The following is a 20,414-nucleotide window of genomic DNA, read 5'->3' on the forward strand; positions in this document are numbered from 1 at the left end:
GCACCACAATACTAATGCATTCCACTTCATAATTTGAATATCCAATCAGTACATCACGTTACGAAAAATAACAGGACTGTAATTACAGGTAAGTCAACATATCATTTAGAAATATAATCAACAAAGAAAATTGGGACATTCCAGCACCACCTGGGCCTGAGAACCAACATCACAAGCAATTGCAGCTTGAAATATGGTTAACATTGAGCCTTGTAGTTAATGTGAACTAGCAGGTAAACCTCAGAGATACTCAAGACAGTTAGGATGTGTTCAAGTATTGGGTTTTGCGTTGAAGCAGAAGTCCCAGACAGGAATATGCAATGTATCAATTCTTGCTATGATAAGTCTAGCCCTCTTGGTCAATAGCAGTGATTTGAACTGGAGAGATTTGAAGAATGTGAACAGACCTTCCTAGCCTAGATTGTGCCACAGAAAAATGTGAGATTCAATCATTGAAAGAAATTCTAGGCAGTCCTTGGGGTGGGAGATGGGTCACCAGTGTCCTGTTAGGGCACTGTAAATTTAACTGGACTGTAGTCCAATTGGACTCTTAGTTGGGACAGTGCCTGGTTAGTGGGTCAGTAGCCAGTAGGTGTCCTTGTAGGTGACGGTGGGGGTGTAAGGTCCAATATCTTGATAACATTCCAAACCCATGGCAGCCTCCTCTCAATGATGGGTTGGTCAACCTCCTCTAACTCATGGGTTGGCACCCCATACTAAGGGTTGATGTACCGATGACTCTGGACCCCACAGCACATCAAAGGAGTTAAGTGCAGTGATCCCAATGGTAAGGCAAGGAGCAGGCTCACAGGTCTTGATGTCTGAAGGTGATGGAGGAGCTTATTGACCCACAATGTCATCCTGCTTCTCTTGGGCAGATGTGGTGGAGCACCCTCTTGGCTCCTGGGTGGTCTCAGTCTGTCTATATGTCCCCAAAGAGGTCCTTTACATCCACTTGGGCCTTCTGCTATCTTTAATTGGATCAAGTCACTTACTCCTGGCTGGCACAAAAGCTTCTTGTTCCGGCAGGTCAAGCTGGCTTTCTGTGACTTGGTCCTAGTCAAGACAGAGAAGGCCAGCCCCTCAGTGTTTCCTGCCCTGGCCTTTTCTCTCTTAGTAGTGGTGCACAGACTTCTTCAATGCCAAATGGAAATGTTGGACAAAGTGCTGGCTGAGGGAGCCAGTAATTATACTACTCTAGTGACCACAACAACATCCTTTCTACCAACCATAGAGTAAAGTACCTTTAAATGTTTACAGCCTCCTCCAATTTTACAGGTGTCCTTTCTTGCTTTTGTTATACAAAAATACACACCATTCCTGTCCTGGAGGCCGACCTGAGACCTGTAATGACTGCCGCGGGTGGGGTTTCCCCTGCCTGGAAGATCCCATTGCATGGAAAGATGGCAAATACATTTAACAAGAGACAAGTGGCTTTCCCTGTAGCAGGGGATTTCTGAGCAACAACAAAGGATGTGGTATAGCTATCTCCCCCACCCACCTAGTACCCCTAGTTTTAGGGACGAGGATAGGGCATGTCCCCATGCAAGAGGCAAATCCTGAACCACCCCAACCTTGCACACAAGAAACCAACATAATGTAATGTCAACACTCCAGATCTCTCACATCCAGATGTACATACACAAACCCAAGGCAAATACAAGGAGATGATGGACGGAGCGCTGAAACTTTTCAGACACTTATCTCCAGTCACAGATCTGGATTGAAACCATCATCGTTCTTTAGCTCACTTCCTCACCTCAGTTGAGACCCAGCTATATGCAAATCAGTCTTGACCCTGTGCCTCATGGGAACAGTCCAGCCCGAACTGCCAAGCCAGGTCTTCCCTAAACCGGAAACAAGCATCATGGGACTGGTTTCGGGGTAACACCCCTCATCAGCCAGGCTAACTTAAATCCAGTGGCAAAGTGAGCAAGGGACCCATGTCTGGGCATTCCCTGCCAATTTACGGTGAACAAAGCAAACACAAGGAGATGATGGACGGTGCGCTGAAACTTTTCAGACACTCACCCCCAGTCACAGATCTGGGGTGAATCCATCATCGTTCTTTAGGTCACTTCGCCACCTGAGTTCAGACCCAGCTATATGCAAATCAGTCATAACCCTGTGCCTCATGGGAACAGACCAGCCCGAACTGCCAAGCCAGGTCTTCCCTGAACCGGAAACAAGCATCCTGGGACCGGTTTTGGGGTAACACCCCTCATCAGCCAGGCTAACTTGAATCCAGTGGCAAAGTGAGCAAGGGACCCACATTTAGACATAACCTGCCAACTTACGACAAACAAAGCAAACACAAGGAGATGATAGACGGAGAGCTGAAACTTTTCAGACACTCACCCCCAGTCACAGATCTGGGTTGAATCCATCATCGTTCTTTAGGTCACTTCGCCACCTCAGTTGAGACCCAGCTATATGCAAATCAGTCTTGACCCTGTGCCTCATGGAAACAGTCCAGCCTGAACTGCCACGCCAGGTCTTCCCTGAACCGGAAACAAGCATCCTGGGACCGATTTCGGGGTAACACCCCTCATCAGCCAGGCTAGCTTGAATCCAGTGGCAAAGTCTGACTGTGTCTGCCTACCTAACTCCATGAGGTCAGAGTCTATTAGCCATCCGCCTCCAGGTGGGCAGCCCCAAGCATGGCACTGCATCTTAGTCAATGTTAGGTCCCTGCCTAGACATTCCGCATACATATGGGATATTCTCACCGACCAGAAGCCCGATATTAGTTTTATAACTGAGACCTGGCTCAAACCATCCTCCACCCCGGCCATTGCTCTAGCCTTACCAGAAGGCTATCGCATTCTTAGGCGTGACAGAATAGGTAAAATAGGTGGAGGCATAGCCATAATTCATAAAGAAGCACTGGCTGTTACCATTCTTGATCAGCTGGGTACGGAAGCATTCGAATGCATTGTGTTCAGACTAGACCTCTCTACACGCTGTATCTGGAAAGGCGCATTAGTGTACAGACCGCCTGGCTCTATATTAAATTTCACTAATCAGCTACTTGAATTTATCTCCCCCTATCTTATTACTACACGTAAATTTATCCTACTTGGGGACTTCAACATCCATAGTGAAGATGCCTCTAACCAAGAGGCTACCCTATGCCTACAGGATCTAGCTGCAGGGGGTCTAGAGACTATTAATATTGCCCCCACACATATTGCTGGGCATACCCTGGACCTCATTCTCTCCAACACTTTGGATATTAAATGTGGTGAAACGATACCGCTTACTTGGTCCGATCACTCTATGATACATTTTCAAGTGTTGGGGCCTATGGACCCTGTCCCGGTGTCAAATACCTCTAATACACGCTATTACCGATCCTGGCATAAATTAACTGCCAACCATTTTTCCCTACTATTCTCAGAGTGGGACAGCACGTTAGAGGATGTGGATCAACAGCTCGATCTTTTTAATCTGAGAGTTAGTAATTTATTGAATAAAGTAATTCCTTTCAAATGCCTCAGATTTTCACCTAAAAGCTCTGCTTCTGGCTGGTATACGTCGGATTTGCGTGCTGAGAAAAGCGCCTGTAAAAAACTGGAGCGGTCATGGCGCCGCTCACACGACGAACATGCTAAAATCTTGTATAAAGCAGCTATGACAATTTACCAGAAAAATGTCAAATTAGCCCGTAAATCCCATATTGCAGCAACTTTGGAGCAGGCGGGTAATAATGTAAGGCTACTTTTCCAAATTGTACATGATTTTATAAACCCCAAATCTTGCCAGACTAAGGATAGCTTCTCCCAGTCGCTATGTGACAACATCTCCTCCTTTTATGAACAAAAGATAGAGAAGATTTATCATAATATTACCTCATCCAATACTTTTGCTTCTAGCGCTGCAGAAATTATGCCACAACTTACTACTGAGGGACCTCGTTTGACTACTTTCCCCCCTATCTCTGTCACCGAAGTGCAAATTCTTTTGGAATGCACTAGATCTGGATCCCCACTGGATATTTTACCTGCTAAAATCTCTTCCCGTTTTGCGGCTCTGCTGGCACCCCCAGTTTGCTCGATAGTCAACGCTTCTTTAAAATCTGCGACTCTTTCTCTAAAATGGAAACATGCTCAGATCATTCCTATTCGTAAGAACTCTAACATCTCCCCGGAGGAAGTATCAAACTATCGTCCTATTTCGTTGCTCCCTCTACAGAGCAAGATAGCGGAGAAATACGTCAATAAACATCTATCTGCTTTTCTCGAGTCTTGCAAGGCTCTGGACGTCTCTCAGTCAGGCTTTCGTGCTAAACATAGCACTGAAACGGCTCTGGTGGAGGTTGTGGATAATATCAGAATGTCTCTGGACCAAGGTCAAGCGGCACTTCTGGTGCTGCTTGACCTATCAGCAGCTTTTGACACCATTTCCCATCAAATCCTCCTACAAAGACTCCAGGAGATTGGTGTGGAGGGATCTGCACTTAGTTGGCTGACTAATTTTCTGTCTAACCGTACTCAGGCAGTGGCAATGGGGCCCTTTACATCGACTCCCACACAGGTTACCAGAGGCGTCCCGCAGGGCTCATGTTTGAGTCCCACCTTATTTAACATCTATGTGACGCCTCTGGCCAAACTGATGAGAGACCTGGGGTTTAATCCCATTTCCTATGCAGACGATACCCAGCTCCTCCTCACCTTCGATAAAACGAGATCCGACACACATACCATCTTCTCTCAGGGCATGATGGCTATTGCCGCCTGGATGAAAACCAACTATCTCCAGTTAAACTCTGAGAAGTCTGAGATCCTATTATTCGGAGGTGCAGACATCTGTTGGACACCTAGATGGTGGCCTGAGGAGCTGGGTAAACCCCCTGCTCCTAAAGAGGTAGTCAAAAACTTAGGCATTAAGCTTGATAAAAAACTCACGATGCAAACCCACGTTAACACCATTGTAGGGTCTTGCTATCACATCCTAAGTTTACTTAGAAGAGTTTTTCCATTGCTTCCTATTTCCACCAGGAAGACTTTAATTCAAGCATTACTCAGGAGCAAGATAGATTATTGCAATGCTCTTCTTTTCTCTGCTCATGCCGCCTCTTTGGACAAATTGCAGGTTGTTCAGAACACGGCTGCTCGCCTAGTTACTGACTCACCAGCCAGGACTCCTTCACAGCCCCTTTTGCGGGAATTACATTGGCTATCAATTAGGAAAAGAGGGCATTTCAAAATTGGTTGCATGATTTTTAAGGCTATAAATGAACTTAGCCCTCACTATCTTGTTAAGAAATTGGTAATGTATCACCCTATATCCTCCCTCAGATCGGGTTCGCAGAAACTGCTCTCTGTTCCTAGAGTTAAGAAAGCTCGTTCAGGTGGCAAGGCTTTCTCATATCTGGCTCCTATTTTCTGGAACAGTCTTCCCCTCTTCCTTCGTATGGAAATGCCTCTCTCTCACTTTAGGAAACTAATGAAGACTCATCTTTTCTAGCTTCCTGACTAGTTCGCTGTTGCTAGCGCAGAGATACCCCCAGGGGTGATTCAGCGCGATATAAAATTATAAAATCAAATCAAATCAAAATCAAAGTGAGCAAGGGACCCATGTCTGGGCATACCCTACCAAATTACAGCAAACAAAGCAAACACAAGGAGATGATGTTCGGAGCGCTGAAACTTTTCAGACATTCACCCCCAGTCACAGATCTAGGTTGAATCCATCATCGTTCTTTAGCTCACTTCGCCACCTCAGTTCAGACCCAGCTATATGCAAATCAGTCTTGACCCTGTGCCTCATGGGTACAGTCCAGCCCGAACTGCCAAGCCAGGTCTTTCCTGAACCGGAAACAAGCATCCTGGGACCGGTTTCAGGGTAACACCCCTCATCAGCCAGGCTTGCTTGAATCCAGTGGCAAAGTGACCAAGGGACCAACGTCTGGGCATACCCTGCCAACTTACGGCAAACAAAGCAAACACAAGGAGATAAAGGACGGAGCGCTGAAACTTTTCAGACACTCACCCCCAGTCACAGCTCTGGGTGGAATCCATCATCGTTCTTTAGCTCACTTCGGTTCACTGACAAAATATTGATTTAAAAAATATAGATGTAAAAAATATAGATGAAAAAATATAGAATGCAAAAATATCGACTTGTTATACTTAAACAGGTAAGTACAAAAATATCGAAAAAGAATATCGATGTTAATAATATAGTTGTACAAAATATCGCTTTTTATATATATAAAATAAAATAATAAATATTAAATAATACAATTAATTACTAACAAGTAAAGTAGATTTATTATACATTTTAACAAATATGAGAAATAAACTTAATTGAAAAAGTTAAACACACATACATAATAATACATATATATATTTACTTTAAAACAATTATTAAACTATTAATTTTAATTTATTTTATAATTGTAAAATTATATAAAAATGTACAAATGTATCTCTCTCTCTCTCTCTCTCTCTCTCTCTCTCTCTCTCTCTATATATATATATATACATATATATATATATATATATATAGATAGATAAAAATATATTCAAAGAAAAGAGTTGCCCCTCAAATGGAACAGCACTCGCAGGTAGGTAATGCACAAGGACTGGAGCAACTGCCACAGACATGTTCCTTGCACATTCTTCAAAGTCCGAACCGTTTCGGGCTGATGCCTTTCCTCATGGACAATCCCTCTGTGCCAAACAGCAGACTAGGACACACCAGTGAATTACCTCCCTTTATTTAAATTTCACAAATACGCTCAGGTGAGCGGAAATGTCACAAATGCGCTCCAGTGAGCGACAGCATTGCATACTGGGACTGGTGGTTCTATCTTTGCCCATGTAGGTCACTTCTTTTAACACACACTAATAACGTTTTTTCCAAGGCTGTCAAGTGTCCCACAGCGTCGCTCTCGCATAAACATGCACCTCCTGCTCCGCATATCAATAGCCCCAATAAGCCATGAGGACCTGCTCGGGTCTCACAGTGGTGCTGTCCTGTGGCCGAGCCATCCACCATACATTCAAAGAAAAGAGTTGCCCCTAAAACGGAACAGCACTCGCAGGTAGGTAACGCACAAGGACAGGAGCAACTGCCACAGACATGCTCCTCGCACTTTCTTCAAAGACCAACGCGTTTCGGGCTGACGTCCTTCCTCATGTGAGCGGAAATGTCACAAATACGCTCAAGTGAGCGACAGCATTGCATACTGGGACTGGTGGTTCTATCTTCACCATGTGGGTCGTTTCTGTTATACACTAATAAAAAAATGTCAAGGCTGTCAAGTGTCCCGCAGCGTCGCTCCTGCATAGACATGCACCTCCTGCTCCGCATATCAATAGCCCCAATAAGCCATGGCGGATCTGCTTGGGTCCCGGGTCTCGCAGTGGTGCTGTCCCGTGGCCGGGCCAACAACCATACATGTGAGGAGCGTGTCTGTGGCAGTTGCTCCTGTCCTTGTGCATTACCTACCTGCGAGTGCTGTTCCATTTGAGGGGCAACTCTTTTCTTTGAATGTATGGTGGCCAGAACGGCCGACCACTATACATTTGCCATTATTGATCTCTGCTACAAAGGGTCCCCTCCAGTGGTGTAATGAAACTTGACAAGACCCCCCTGAAAAGTACATGGAGGTGGGCCCCCCACACTCCAGACCCAGTCAGGAGCTCTCAGGCCAGGGGCCCACCACCCGTGAACCGTGCAGGAGGGGGCCCCCTGGAGCTCGCCCCTCCGGCAGGGGCTGCGGGGGATATTGTTATGCCACAGGTCCCCTCAATTCATTGGACCTTTGCAATACGAAAGGGGACAGATGGGGGTCACAGGTCTCTGCTGGATCTCTCCTGTTGAACACACCCATTGCCCTACTAGCTTGAAGTCTTCACCTGCAAGCTGATTAATGAGGCCATTCTCATGCTGAAACTATAGATTGCAGAGTCCTCTACATCTTGTCCTCTGCATATGACAGAAGGCTGTGTATATTGCAGGTTTAGAAACCTGAACAAGGATGTATGGAGCCACACAACCATGAATCATTCCAATCTAAACCCTAAGAAGACGGCTCTGGGTAATTCAGCCAAGCATCTGCAGCCAAACAGAGAGAGCAACACAAAGAAGACTTGCACCCTAGTGCAGTGACAATTGTATAGGAACCAGAAGCTAAAGGGGCAGAATTGGTGACATGCAATTGTTGAAGTAGCATTTGATGTAGTGTTAGGTGCACCCATGTGGCATGGTGCGCTCAGGCTTTTCTCCCTACGTACTCTGGCTTCCATAAGCCTCTCTCGTAAGCTCTAACGGCTCCTAAGATCAATTCTGGGAGATGGGGCTTTGTGTCTCCATATCCTTTGAATTCTGCAAAGCTACAGGAGATTGAACCCATGAACCTAACCAGACCAGGGGGAATATGGGGTATGTCCCACATAATGAATTGGTGCTCCCCTCCAGCATAGGCCACAACGGGGAGTTTGGGCATGAAGGTGTGGTGACCATTAGCAAGAGTTGTGATTTCACAGCCCACAGGGTAGGTTTGTGATATAGCTGCTCCACTACTTTAGTCCTTGCCTTCAGGTAACGCTACTTCAAGAGTTTGATTGGCCCTTAGTAAAACATATTGTGTGACACAAGTACAATGGTTATTAAAAGAGGGCAGCTACTAGAGCATGATTGGTCCTCTATGCCAGGCGGTGTAGGTGACATCATAGGCCAGGAAGAAGGGAGTGCACTCTCTCACGGTGGAGTTTAACCTCTCCACCCCCTCCCTAGGGATTGGTTGAGCTCACCAGTTAGTCACCCAGAAGAGGGAAGGCAATTAGGAGCTTTCTGATATCGACTTAACTTTTTGATATAATCCTTTTAACATACTTTAAGGTCTTTTGCTATTAGCTGGGCATACTATGCTATCTTCTGGACATTCTACTTATCAAAAAGATGCATGAATGCGCTTATCATTCATTGGAAATTCTTCTAATTTCCTAGTGAAGGGGGCCTAATTTAGTTACCAGCGTAAGGCGAAATTTAGCTCAAAAGTGGGAATTTATATTCAAAGTATGAACATACACTGCATACATTTCTTTAAGTTTCTGTACGTTTCAAACCAGGCATGGGTGTGAATGTTTGACTGAGTTCAATGACTAGCATCAGTCTTCCCACTGAAGCCATCAGCGATTCCAGAGCAGGTTGGGAGGAGTGACCGAGTTAAAGAGGAGAGCTCTTGGTACTGTGAGAGCACAGTGCTCCTAAGAGAAAATAGCGTACAATGGAGCCCCAAACCCAAACAATTCAACTCCTCACTGGCTGCGTCCTACTCCCCTCCTTTCAGAGCGAAGAAACTAATTAAAAGTGTTCCTTGAATATTTGTACTCCTTTATAATGGGCTGTGTGGGGCACTGCAGGAGGTTCACCCGGCAACAAATTCCTCTGATTACATGCTGCGAACCATGGGCAGAAACCCACCGTGAGAATGCATGGACACTCTCAGAGAAAAAAGACTGGAAACATAACTGATTTAGTCTCACTTAAATGCTTATGGTTGGCTATAGGGAGCAAAAATCAGGGACAAACATATGCAGCGTACGCGTGATGACTGGCCAGAAAAATAAGGAAACAAAGACCAGATGTACGACCATTCCATTTTGCGAATTTCTAATTGCGAAGTTTTGGGACTCGCAATTTGCGACTCGCAAAATGGAATGTACAGCAGTGTCTCAGACACTGTTTGCAATTCCTTATGGGGTTGCTAAAGACCAACCTCATTAATATTAATGAGGTAGTCGCACTTTGCGACCCCTTAGAAAGCTCACATTTCGCAGTGATGGTGGCCTGCTGGGGACCAGCACACTACAATGTCTCTGTTTGCTTTTTCAAATAAAGCAACTTTTGTTTTTCAAATGCAGCCCGTTATTCTTAAAGGAAAACAGGATGCGTTTAAAAGAAAAAAATGAAAAGTTTTCTTTTCACTTTTTAAGGGCAGTCAGTGGTCCGTGGGACAACTGCCTGCTCTTAAAAAATATTTTCACATACATTCACAAAGGGGAAGGGGTCTCCTGGGGACCCCTTCCTGTTTGCGACTGGTTTAACACCTACTTGAAGTAGGTGGTAACTACTATTGTTTTGCAACCGCATTTGCAGTTGCAAAAGAAATGTACATACCAGTGCAACTCGCTATTAGGGAGGGACGCCCTTGGCACGCCTCTTCCTAATAGCGACTCGCAAACCCTATTTTTGAATCAGTAATAGGTTACGACTCGCAAAACCGGGTTTGTACACACCGCAACCCTTTTTAGAGGTCGCAAAAGGGCCGATTTCCCTTTTGCAAACGCTAAAAAGGATTGTACATCTGGCCCCAAGTGTGTTACGACGATCCATCACTTATTTATGTTTCTTTTTTATATGATTCTAATAGGAACTAACATTATTGAATGAGTGAGATAACTTATTGAGCACACAAACTACCATGAGGCATCTGGGGCGCTATAGTGACAAGGTCAGATAGGCTGAAAGCTTCTATTGACCGAAAAGCCACATTTTTAGTGACTTTCTGAATGAGATTAAGGAAGCAGCAGATTTCAAATCCTGTGCAAGTTTATTAAAGTTCCAGGTGGTTCAAGTGATGAAACCAGGGCCGGACTGGCCAGGTGTTTTCTCGTTGGGCCGGAAGGGTGGGGGCTGGTTTTGGAGCGGTGGGGGCGTTTTTAGTTACTGGGGGTTGGTTTTGCAGCAGTGCTGCAATATTGGCCATCGTAACAAAATAACAAAAGCAGCAGCAGTGTTTCCCACCAGACCCCCCCTCATACTACAACCCACCTACGCCCCATGGGCCAGTCCGACTTAATTGCCAGGTCTGGTTTGGGTTCTCAGTCCGGCCATGGATGAAACTCCTGCCTCCCCACTGAGGTGGCATGGGTGGCAAAAAAAGATTGATTGGGGTGTGGCCCCAGCAATTGCCAGTGGCTGAGATTAAGTCAAGCATTCCATCCATCACCTTGTTGTTTTTGCATTTGATGCCCTAAGTGCACCCAGTATGCCCAGATATGGATCCCAGGCTTACTGTGCCTCTGGAACCAAGCTATTCCTGGCTGAAGAGCCCAAATTAGGGCAAAAGTACTCCTGAGTTGCTTATGTTCCATTTCAGGGAGGACTTGGCCTGGTAGTTCAGGCTGGACTGTTCCCATGAGCAGCGGGGTCAAGATTGATTTCCTATGGCTGGGTTCAAACTGAGGTGGCATGGTGGGTAGAAAATGATGGATTGGGATGCGGCCCCAACTAAGGCCAATGTCTGAGATTGATTCAAGCATTCCATCCATCACCTTGTTGTTTTTGCATTACATGGCAATAGTGGCGCCTTTTTGGAAGCCATCTGTTGCCCAGCACGAAAGACCGAATATGCTGGAGTGAGTACCCCGACATATTGAAGTTGTCACAAAGAAGGACTTAAGGTGCAAGAAAGAGCTGGCAAGGATACCCAAGATACCCACTAACATTAATACGTAAACAGCAGTGTTTACAATCTTCAGTAGCATAATATGCGAAGAATTTGCAAAATACAGCGTATCACTGTTCAATTACATGGATCAGATAAGGTCACTTTCGGAGAGTTGGCTTGGCTCCAATATGGTGAGGAGTCTAGAGCCAGGAGAGAACTGAATCCAGCAAAATCCTGGGGAGAATTAGATAATGAACTTTAGTTTCAGTACACAACCCGGATCAGGCTCATCCCTGCGGCCTTCACGGCTAGTGTTTTGCCACTGCATCTTACTCCTCTTCAGAACAGACTCACCTCTGGAGGGGTGGGGATCAATGCAAAGGTGAAGGCAAACTGAGACTGTTGGATCTACAACAAAGGGACCTGCTACAGATCCCAATGCTGCTTTTAACATGATGGCTCAGGATGCAGTGGGAAACACCCATTATTGCAATACTTTGTGGGCCAAGGACAGCAAGGGGGCGGGGACAGAAAAGGGTTGTGGGCAAGGCTGAGTGTGCCAATTAAGTGGGAGGTTATGGCGCTCTGACTGGCAAAATATTTAAACAGGTAAGCGGTGGCATAGATATTTTACTGAAGACTTCTACTAACTTATCATGGGCCGTGGATGCAGCTCTGGGCCAACAACTTGAGGTCGACAAAGGAGATGGAAGGGGTGGTACTGGACAAACTGGAGAAGAGAGGGTGCCTGAGGCAGGCAAGATAGTGACCCGTTCCTCGGCTTACTGATACCCAATATGATGCTTTCCCCACTGGTAATAGTGCCTATGAAGGCATAGGTGGATTCAGGCTGATACACCACTTGTCCTGGCTAGTACGGTCTGTAAATGATTTCATTGACAAGCAGGAATGTTTGGTTAACTACAGGGGTTTGGACGAGGTGGAGGCAATGATGCGCAACTCTGGTGACGGGATTTGAGACGGTAAAGACTGGCATCCAGTCGGCTTTCAGGGTTTTACAAGTGCACCCCTCAGACTTCTCCTTAATGGGAATTCACTTTGGCAGTCAATATTTCATTGACAAAGCAATGACCACAGTTTTTTTATTGGAATTTTGCAGCATTTGAGTGCTTCAGTACCTTCCTGGAATGGGGGTTGAAGTCAGTGAATGGTTCGGAGCAAGTGATCTATACTTGGACAACTTCCTCTTCATATGGAGGGCAAGGAGGTGAGGAGAGTGTGCAAGCTGATGGCTGTGATGCAGCATGTGGCCAGCTAGCTAAGGATCCCATTGGCAGAAGGCAAGATGGAAGGTGCAACCACCGACCTTGACAATCGTGGGATTGAGCTGGCCTTGGCAGCTATGGCCTCCAGATCATCCAGGGACAACCTCACAACTTTGAATGGCATGCTCTATTATGGAATTGAACATGTGGCAAAATCCTCAAGAGGAGCTAACAGAGTGTGCACTCTATGACAAAAGGAATGTAAATATATAATCAAGATCAGAACAGAAAGCCCCAATGGCTTCGATAATGATGAGGAACTCTATGTACACCTTAAGTAACATTCAGAGTCAATGTTCATCTATGGATAATGACTGGAAATCTTTCACCTCAAGATTCTTTTGACGAGTAGTCCTGATCATTCAGGGATCAAACTTACCTAACTTGTGAATACAATACTGCAAATCATTGTTATTATATGGTGACGCTACGCAAAAGATAGGAAATAATTGTTAACACCTTTATGCAGTTTGCATGTTGTCTAGAAACATCTCTCACTTAGAGTAAACGGTGTAAACGTGGTTTTAAAATGTATTAATTTCATGTCAATTAAGACAACCGATTTCAAGTTACATATACGCGTCATCTAAGCAACTACATTTACCACAATACAGCAGGAAGGCAGCAGCTGCACAGGTATAAATATTAAAAACGAATGCAGGACCACCAGGCGTGACCAAGACTGAATAGTCGAAACACGTTGGCCTGATATCCGTGCTAACAGTGAATAAAGAACTGTTAATCAACTGCTTTGGAGTGTTGCCTTTCTTAGGGTACAAGGAGTATTAAGGGGGTCTGATCTTCAGGCAGCGCCACAATAAAGAGCGTGCTGACCACAGACCATTTTGGGAGGACATATATATGACTATGCTGGGACCCGTGTTGATATCTATAAATATGTCCGTAAACTTAAACTTCGCTAATATCACACACTGCATAGGTCTGAACCAATGGTACTGCCTGTTCTACCGAGTCTAAGTCCCCCGTTTCTTACTGCTGGTGATGCGGAGTTGTTCAAAGATCTATTACAAATGCAGGTTGAGAATACGCAGGTGCCCTTTAACTTGGATCAAGGAAACAGGGTGGGGACATCAACTACAACATTCAAACCCAAATCCACGTTCTGTCCATTATTGTTGAAAGACAACATCGACATGTTCCACGAGAAGGTTGCACAAGATCTTAGGCAGTTACACCTGATGGGGGCTAAGGACAACAAAAGACGCCAATACCGGGATTTCGCATATCATCAGTTGGTTAAAAAATTACAAAAGAACATTAACGTGGTCATCCGCCAGTCTGACAAAGGCGGGAATGTTGTACTTTGGCCGAGATAAATGTATATGGAGGAGGCCCTCGGCCAATTAAATGACAGGAACTGCTATAAAAGATCGACAATGGCGGAGGCCAAGCTGGCTTGGAATCTGCTGTATACCAACTTGATGGCATGGAGAAGTATGGGCCTTATCTCCATGGATGAATATAAATTCTTGAAAAACGAACATCCTGTGATGCCCATCGTTTATTTCCTCCCTAAAATTCATAAAGACACTATGAAGCCACCTGGACTGCCCATTATCTTGGCCTGCAATTCCATCATGGAGAATACTAGCAAATATGTAGACTTTTTCCTCCAGGAGCATGTCAAAAGACTCTCTTCGTTTATTTTGGATACTGGTGACTTATTACAGAAATTGCAGGGAATACAATGGCAAACAGATTATCATCTAATTTCATTAGATATATCCTCCCTTTACACGAGTATCCACCATAGGGATGGACTGAGAGCAATTGAATACTATCTCAATATGAGACCTATTAACTTTCATGAACACAACAAAATGTTATTGTCCATGATCAGAACGTGTCTAGAAAACAACTTTTTCTTATTCTCCAACCAGGTGTTCCAGCAGGTCAGGGTGTGGCTATGGGGGCCTGTTTCTCCCCCAGCTACGCCTGTCTGCAAATGGGGTATTGGGGGGAACAGGTCCTCATACCTACGTTCTTTGACATTATGTCCAACAATATTGTGAAATGGTTCAGGTTTATAGATGACCTTCTGATTATTTGGAAAGGAACTAAGAGTGATGCCTTGCAGTTTATTGAAAATTTGAACAAAAATGATTTGAATCTGGGGTTTACTAGCGAGATCAGTAACAGTGCAATATGTTTCTTTGATGTTGAAATCTTTATTCAGGATAATGAACTAAGAACCAAAATGTACCGTAAACCAACAGCTGGCAATGCCATATTGCATGCCTCCAGCCACCATCCTGAACACTTGATCAGAAGCATACCAAATGGAGAAATGCTCCGTATTGGAAGGATCTGTAGCACTGATCAGGACTGTGCTGAAGCCCAAAATGAATGTAGGGATAGATTACTGAGAAGAGGCTATCTGCCTGAACTGGTGGACAAGGCAATAGGTAAAGCCAATGAACCTGGTAGGTCAATGGCACTGGCAGGTACATTGAAAAAGAAGAAAACAGAGCAGAATGAAACCCGGCTAATCTTAATCTACAATAGTCAACATCAAAGCATTCGCAAAATTGTGAATAGCAATTGGGCTTTGATTGCCAGTGATCCTGTTTTGGGACAACAAATGCCCCATTCTCCTAGCATCACATATAGGAAGGCTAAATCATTGAGCAATCATTTATGGGCAGCACCAAGCTTCAGGTCCACAAGTGGATACTCCAGCACATACGGGCCATTACCAACGGCGATACCGCGTACCCTGTGGCAAGACATTTTGAGGACCTGCATGATAAGAATGCAGCAGGTCTGAAATACTTTGTGATTGACACAGTCCCACCACAGAGAAGGGGTGGGGACCGGGAGTCACAGCTACGCAAACTTGAGACAAGGCACAATACTTATGTACTGTAACGCACCGAACAGACTGAATACAAGTGAAGATTTTTTCACCTATCTTCATTAGGTCATTATGACCAAATAGTACATACTAGCTGCCTCCTATCTCCTTGTAACTGTTTTTAACCATTTTTTATGTAATGCTATTTTGAATTGCTATTTTTGCACATGGTTTGCACTTTATTTAATCACTTTTTGCACGTACTCCCATATGGGATTTGCACAAGGTCAGTCGGATCTAAGTGGTTAGATATTTATAGGCCCACTTGGGCGTAATTCTCCACTTCGACAAGGTTACATCAGTGGAAGGCTGGTAGATCAACATAGACATTTAAATGCTGCTCTCTCAAGAGATAAAAGGTTTTTATAATTTTTTATTAATAAATATGAAAAACTTTTACAAGTTGCTATTTAACTATGTTTTTGTAAACTGGAATTTAATTGCCATTGTCATGAGCCAGTTTATAACAGCACGATATTGTGAATTTATTTAACCGCATTTATTTATATATTTATTTATTTAAATATTTATGTGTTTTTTATAATATTAATAATATTTATAATATTTATTAAATATGCTGTTTAACTTATGTGATAATTAAGCATAAGAGGTGAAATGGTTGTTTAGTATCAATGTATTTTACAGGCATTTGAACTACTCATGACTCAAACTACCAAAGATATCTGTATAGTATGTTTTCCATGTTCATCATTAATTGCTGGGTAGTACGTCACTTACTTGCACTTTAAATAATTTCCAACTTCCTCACACATGTCATGTGATCAAGGCCCCACGTGGGCTGAAACGCGTCATGGCGGTGGTGTCGGGCATTCAATAAAAAATATATGCACCATCTATTGGGTTCGCCTTGTCTATATTGCAGAGCGTGATCGTATCTGAAGGACGACTTAACTTTATATATATATATATATATACCACGGGTGCAGTGCATTCATGTGTAAACACGGAGCAGCTGCTCCATGTTTTCACAGTGCAGGCGGCACCCACCTGCACTTTCAAAGGGGATGTCTGGGGTCATTACCCCCTGCAGAGGGCCGCTCTCAGGGGGCACACTGACAGTGCGCCACCTTTTAAATGGTCTGTAATACTGCACGGGCACAGAGTCAAAGGAATTCCCTCATTTTCAAAGGGCACGCCCCTGTGCAAATGAGGGAACACCCTCTGTTGATAGCGCTGGCGCTTTAAGTGCGCCAGCGCTATCGGTATTATAGAAGGGGACACACAAGAGTCTGCGCCCCCTTCTATGATACCAAAGTGCCCCGGGGGCTCGCAAAGCGGGCGCAAACGCCTGTTGTGCCCCGGGGGACCTTATGTAAAATGGCCCCTGGACTGCTCTGCCTCCTTACTCTCAGACTCAAGTGCTAAAGGGATGCTTGGTCCCCAATTGGTCCAGGGGCATCACAGGTAAAAGAACATAATTGACACAACTGGGCCCCACCCAGGTGAAGATAAAGACAAAGTGAACATAACTGAGGCCAAGAAAGAAGACAACCTAAATGAGAAGCAAAAATGTAGGAGGATGGAGGACTAAACATGCAAATAGAGACATGGAAAGGGAACAAGTCATTCAACATCATCACAAAAGACATGTTGTGGACTATAGAAACAATGATGCAACAATTACAGTGAAGGCTGTGTGAAAAAGAAATGATTCAAGACTTCAAAATTGGAAGGGAACATGCAGCAAAAACGTACTTATTTTGGGGCAGTTTTGCAGAATTGTCAGAGCACCAAATAGGCCAGACAGATCGTTTGGCTATTTTTATCAGCATTTATTCTAGCAAAAATACGTGATTAAAATTCATAAATTATATCTTGTTAACAGTCTTTTTTTATTGGCATCTTGAAGATGCAACGAGCAATTTGCACAACACAAATGTCATTTTCTAGTGATACTCACGAGCAAACTGTATTATTAAAGCATAAGCTATTTGCCGAGTAAATCTGTAGATAAATATGGCATTTGAGTAAATTATGGAATGCACCGATCCCTGACAATTAAATACTGGTCACATGAAGTGCTTCAAACAGCCAGTCCACACCTTAAACTAAGCCTGGGCAAAGCACTACGCTACGCTTGCGTAGTTTGCGCTACTTCGCACTACGCGAATTGCACGTAGCACAGTGCAAACACGCACAGCGTAGTGTAGCGTAGCGTAGTGCAGCGGTCATTTTTTGCTAGCTCGCGGTCCTCAACGTCAAGTTGGCAACCGCGAGCAAGCAAAATGACATCCCAACGAGACGTTTTCCTCGTTCGCGATCAGCAACATCAAGTTGCCGATCGCGAGCGTGGAAAATAAACCTCCCGGCGAGATTCTTAACGCGGGGAGGTCAGGTTTCTCATTACGAGTGGTTGCGCATGCTACCAGTCCGTGTTGAGAAAGCTGCCGCTCGAGTAAAAATCTACTCGAGCGGCAGAAAACTACAGCTCGCACTGTGCAAGATGCCGTTTTCAATGATTGCACAGTGCCAGATGCTTGTCCGCACTGTGCAATCACTGAAAACAACATCTTGCACAGTGCGAACAGGGTACAACGCAGTCCGCAAAGTGCTACGCGTAGCTCGCGTAGTGCGAAGTGCACTTTGCGTAGCTACGCGTGGTGCTACTTCGCGAACTACGCCCAGAGTTACCTTAAACCACAGGAATAAGACAACACGAAATAAAACAAATGCAATGGAAACCTTACTATCTGAGCAGCACAGCTTAACTAGAACCTGAATGCAAGACCCCAGGAACTAATATAACCATATACACAGAAATATTCACTCTAAGCAAAAGGACAGAAGATAGGAATTCTGTGTTATTTATCAAAGCAAGTAGTTGCTGTTTATGCTTATGATTCTTTTCATGCCAAAACTACTTATTGTGGTTCAGTCTAACAAGATATTTCTTAAAATTATTTATGTATTTCAATAAAGTTTTTTTTGGGGTATTTTGTTCTGTTTTCCAATTCACATACCAATACACCCATCAAAACTGCACCTAATATAGCAAGACTATTTATTTTAAGCACTCAATCCATTGCAGGACACTAGGCTTTACACCCAGAGATACCCACCAGTGCTGTGAACCACTGATATAGTGCAAAGTGGAAGACAGCAGGATGAATGGTAAATACAGCACTACAAATTAATCCATGCAACAGATTACACAAATAAATTACACATTTCTGTATCTTTAAGTATCACTGATATCACTGGTAATGAGAGGTGTGGCGCCGTTGGCGAGGGCGACTGACGCTGGAATCTGGGGATCACGGTTCGATCCCCGGCGGCAGATTAGCCCAGCACCATGTGACTCTGGGCAATAATTTGCTTAATTTTCCAGCGCCTGGAGACGGTTACGGGTGATTGATTGTTCGCGCTTTACAAATGTTGATGATTATATATTTAATTTTGTTTTAAAAAAGCCAGTAGAAAAGTAAAAGGTCACATTTTATTTTATTCTGATAAATAATGTATCCAGTAGTGCCACAGAGGTAAAGGGGGAGGACACACGACAAACATTAAGTTCACTCACATTTTTAAGAATTGTTCTCTGTAGGAAACATACAGGCATGCAGGCGGTTAATGAGAGATTGTAGTTATTTAAATAGGCAGGCAGGCACACAGGTATGTATTTATATATTTTAATTTATTGCACTGGACGGACTCATCAAATGCATACAATTAGGGTTATTGTTTACTGCGCTATTCTGCTACTGAGAATGTGCAGCTCACACCGTGGCGTCATACGAAGTCCTGTGGCATTTATTGCTGCAGGACTTCACCGTGCGCAATAATATGCACGTTAAAATATAGGTTTGGAACGTGATGTTGAGGTGTTGTTTAGTGGCTAAGCTGTTAACTTAAAAGCCTGGGGGCCTGGGTTCTGATGCCAGCTTCAAGAACTAAATACAAATCCTGGGATTCTGCGAAAATCATCTACACTCCCTGTGCCTGATATAAATATATTCGAAACGTAATATGATTGTTAACATGTACCATGATGGTGTGCAACATCCACATGACGCAGTTGATCTTTAATTTTCCCATAACCCCATCACTGCTGGGCTCACGCTGTGATCGATATCAGCACATACATATAAATAGCCATCTTTAAATTAATTAGCACAGGCATCTTTAATAAAACCCGAGCTCTATTTCTTACCGCGTGATATGCACTATGGACTTTGCATTGCTATACGTTGCTCCTTGGTTTACACACGAATGCAAATATTTTCTCCTTATAGTCATGTCTTTTTCTCTTAACTCTACAAATGATTAACACAGTGTCTCATAATTTAAACAAAATAAATCAATAACCGCTGGAGGTTTTAAGCATTACACTTGCATTACAATACAACACTCACCCAGAAATATGAAAGCCAGCCATGTGCAACTCACATACATAATATACGGCAAACATACTGCGCTCATCTTAAAGTCATAAAAAGCACCAAAAAGCAGTCCACTTACAATCTGAAATTTCTGCATGGAAGCGTTCTTGTGTGTTGTCTGCGCGCCCTTTAGCTCTTATCTGGCTCCCGAAAAGTTGTGTTGAGTTTGACAACCGGACTAATCGGCAAGGCGGGGTGGAATGCGTGCTCTTGCACTTGCTGTTCTTTTATGTTTTCCGCGAGCCAGTGGCCCATGCCGTTGCCATGGCAACCAGGAAGAGTGCCCGGAGCCTGTTAATTCATTAATAACGCAGCAGGACAAGCACCTGTCTTTATTAGTTCCCGCCTGGCCTTCGGTCCGTTTCGGAAGCGCTGGCGCACTGTCGAATATCTTCCTAACTTTTAGGACCGTTTCGTGACGTGCCGTGGAATGCAGAGCGCCGAGG

General features: G+C 44.2%; 1 protein-coding gene across 1 annotated transcript in view; it reads right to left on the reverse strand.

Annotated features, from left to right (window-relative positions):
• The window catches only part of EPCIP (exosomal polycystin 1 interacting protein), a 128,051-nt gene extending 107,866 nt beyond the window's left edge, over positions 1-20,185 (reverse strand). The window contains exon 1 of the mRNA XM_085623124.1: positions 20,048-20,185. The gene's annotated coding sequence lies outside the window, so the exon portion shown is untranslated. The remainder of the gene's footprint in view (positions 1-20,047) is intronic.
• Positions 20,186-20,414: the final 229 nt, after the last annotated feature.

The sequence above is a fragment of the Triturus cristatus genome, chromosome 8, assembly GCF_964204655.1.
Source record: "Triturus cristatus chromosome 8, aTriCri1.1, whole genome shotgun sequence".
NCBI lineage: Eukaryota > Metazoa > Chordata > Amphibia > Caudata > Salamandridae > Triturus > Triturus cristatus.